Consider the following 4,010-nt stretch of genomic DNA (forward strand, 5'->3'; position numbering starts at 1 on the left):
TGGCACAACTTCAGCAGGAGGAGTAGCAATAGACTTCTGTGGAGTACTTGTTTTCCTTGCTCTACAATCAGCAAGTGCCTTGGAAATTGTTTTTGCCCTCTTGTGAATCCCAATAGGAGAATAGGGTGAGCTGCGCTTTTTGGATGGCTGGACACCCCTCTTGGACATCAAACTCTTTATAGCTGAATTCGTATCTTTTTGTGCCTGAAGCAACTCTTCAACCTTGTTTATCAAACCTTCCATTTTCAGCCTGCAAGTACTGCATTCACAAGCACAAGAATACACCTTGGAGGAACCGGCACCAACTGAAGAATATCTACCCAACCTATAAGGGATATTTGTGGTCTGCTCACCACCACCACTTTGGGAAGTATATCCACCAACTCTATCACCACCACCATCATCATCTTTTCTTTTATCAGTAAGACCTTCCACTGCTTGTCTTGCAACATCAACAACAGTATTCATATCAACAGAATCACCAACACCATCACCACCACCAACTCCATCACCACCACCATCAACAACACCAGCCCTTATGATGGTTGTGGCTCCAGCCAATTCTTCTTTTATCTGATCAATCAATTCATCATGCACAGATTCCATATGCCCTAAACTAACAAGGCATGGCATCTGCACCTCTCGTTTTGTCGGGATAAGCCTTGGGTGTACAACCTACAACAAACAAACAGATATATTCAACCAATAAGTGTGTAATCTATTGGAACAACCCCCACATATGTTTCAACAACCTCCTAGGTTGTTGCAGCATATTCTTTAGCTGTTGGAAAAACCAAAACAGCTGCTGCAGCTTCCTCTGCAACTGTTCTAATATTTTCCAACAGATTGTGAACCTGTTGCAACAACTGATCAATTTGTTCCAACATCTTAGGAGTTGTTGCAACATATTCACTATCTGTTGGAAAATATCAGAACAGTTGCTGCAACTTCCTCAGCAACTGTTTTGATTTTTCCAACATATTCTGAGGTTGTTGCAGCAGATAAATGTATTTGTTGCAACAAGTAGTTACTTGTTATAAAACTATTCAGGGATATTTTCCAACAGATTCTGACTTACTGCTTCCTTGGGGGGTTAAAAGGATCAAGATTCATTTTTTTGTTGCTGTTTTTGGTAGTCAACCATCTGAGGATCCTTGGAAAACAAACTTTTTCTGAGTAGTCCCTGACTTGACTCCGTAGGTGAGGAATGGCTTCAAATTCCCAAGCCTAGAAAAAATTATGCGACCAAAATCAGAATAATCAATGAAGGAAAAGAATTAAAAAGATAAAACATTGAAGAAAGAAAGTTTACCATGAAGGCCCAAGGGAAGCCATAGATGTTGGAAGTCTTCACATTAGGGTTCAAAGCTTTGCACAAATATTCAACAGTCAACTTAAAACTTTTATGACCCCATGGATAGTTATTGAATGCCTCATGATCCTCCGACAGTTTAATCCAACCAAGTTCTATATTATTCTTTACATCCCTTGCCCAAAGAATAGAATTCACAAACCAAACTAAGTACAGTGACTCCTTGTGCTTTCTTGACATAGTTTCTGACTTCAAGTCTGCTAGTAAATCCACTGCCTTGTAGCTCTTTCCATAAACATCCACTAAATCCAAATCATCATCAACCTTGGCTTTGCCTTTCTTGGCTGCCTTGGATGACTTGGGTGTCTTGGCTCCCTTGGATGACTTGGGTGTCATGGCTCCCTTCTTTAATGTAACTGTAGGAAGAGGCTGAGAAGGATCATGACACCTCAGTCCGGTGATTATGGCAAACTCCTTCATGCCAAAACAAACTGGCATGCCACAGTAGTTTATCCATATCTCATCAGTTTTGCTGCAAATAATTTTTCGTTTGAGAAGACCATACACAATGGTCATTTGAAACCTTGCATTGTTGTCCTCGGGAAAATCTAGATACATGCCAAAACATGTGGCCCTGAAGAAATCCTCCAAGTCCTCCTCCTGAAGTATCTTCCTAAAGTGATCAAAGGGCTTGCCCATGACTGATTTTACAACAAGATCACCATTCAAATCACCTAGTTTATCCATCGGCATCTGCACACGGAACTTCTCAATACTGAAAGTTTTGACAACTTCATCAGTGGAAGGTCTGTCAATATCAGTCCTAATAGAAGAATCAACAGCCCCGGTCGCCGACCTTTCAAAAGATGCAATTTTATCCTCTTCATTGTCATCATTATTTACATCATCATCATCTTCTTCTTCTTCTTCTTCTCCTTCTTCTTCTTCTTCTTCTTCTTCTTCTTCATTTTCAGCATTGTTTTCTTCTTCTTCTTCTCTTTCTTCTTCTTCTTTATCTTCTTCTTTATCTTCTTCTTCTTTTTCTTCAGTTTCTTCTTCTTCTTCTTCTTCTTCTTCTTCTTCTTCTTCTTCTTCTTCTTCTTCTTCTTTATTTTCTTCTTGTTCTTCTTCTTTATCTTGTTCATCTACTTGATCTTCTTTACTTTCTTGGCCAGAAACTACTTGAGAGGTTTCCTGTTCAGCAGTTTGTTCAGAAAGAATATTTGTCTGTTCAGCAAGATCATCTAATGATGGCCCCTTACAAGAGCTGAAGCATATGTTGCAACAAGTGTAATATATTGGAACAACTCCATCATATGTTCCAACAACTTCATAAGTTGTTGCAACAGATTATACATCTGTTGGAAAATATTAATGCAGTTGCTGCAGCTTCCTCAGCAACTGTATTGATTAATTCCAGCATATGGATAATCTGGTGCAACAACTGGTAAAGTTGTTGGAACATATGATTGAGTTGTTCCAACAGACTAATCTGTTGGAAACCATCAGAACAGTTGCTGCAGCTTCCTCAGCAACTGTTTTAACAATTTTCAACAGATTTTAAATCTGTTGCAACAACATATTCACTTGCTGCAACAACCTCAGCAACTGTTGGATTTTTACTAACAGATTAGAAATCTGTTGCAACAGATTACTCAGCTGTTGGGTAAAAACAAAAACAAAAATGGCAAGGCCATTTTTCCTAAGCCTTACAAGGACAACAATAGGACAACAACATCTATTTCACTATCAGGCTGCAATATCAGTGTATTACAAACACACAACAGTCAAAAATTGAACAAAATACACAGCATTGCATAGACACCCTGCCCATGTTCTTCCTCTTCTTCTTTAACCAAAATTAGTCATTTTCGTACTTTTATTTCAAAACTCTAACTTTTGAACCAGAAAAAACATTTGTTTCAATACAAACACTCAGCCATCACAAGTTAAACAAAATAAACCAACCTCAATTGTCAAACAAGTGCTGAAGTTGCTGCAACAACTTACTCAGCTGTTGGAAAAAATCCAAAAAAAATTCAAAGCCTTTTTTCGAAACCCCAAGGAGAACAAGAACACAAACAGTACCAAAAACTATAATTTCACAACCACATACAATATTTAACAACACAGAAACCCCAACAAGTGGAACAAATAGAGCAAATGCGGGTTTTGTCAAGCCCAACAAGCCCTTTTTTTGAACTCCTAAGGAGAACGAGAACACAAACAACACCAAAAACCAGAATTTCACAACCACATACACTATTTACAAACACACAAACCCCAACAACTCGAACAAATACAGCAAATAAGGATTTCTCAAGCATTAAACAACAAAATAAACAACATTACAGACAAACCCATGTTATTCTTCTTCTTCTCTGACCAAAATCATCATTTTCTCACTTTGATTTCAAAACCCTAACTTTAAAAGAAGAAAAAGTTGAGCGATTTTACCTGAGAGAAATGGAGAGCAGCAGTTCGTATGAGAGTCGGCTTTTGAAGAGGTTGAAGACGGTTTCAAGAAGCACATTTAGCAGTTGAAATCAGTTCGTGGGTTTGAAGTTGAAAGTTTGAAGGAGCAGTTGAGATCAGTTCCTGTTTTGAATGAAGTTCGTGTGGTTTGATATTGGATCGATGTTGAGTTCGAAATAAATGGGGGGTTGGATTAAATGATTTGGGGTCTTTTTTGTATTTT

This window comes from Lycium barbarum, chromosome 8 (assembly GCF_019175385.1).
Source record: "Lycium barbarum isolate Lr01 chromosome 8, ASM1917538v2, whole genome shotgun sequence".
NCBI lineage: Eukaryota > Viridiplantae > Streptophyta > Magnoliopsida > Solanales > Solanaceae > Lycium > Lycium barbarum.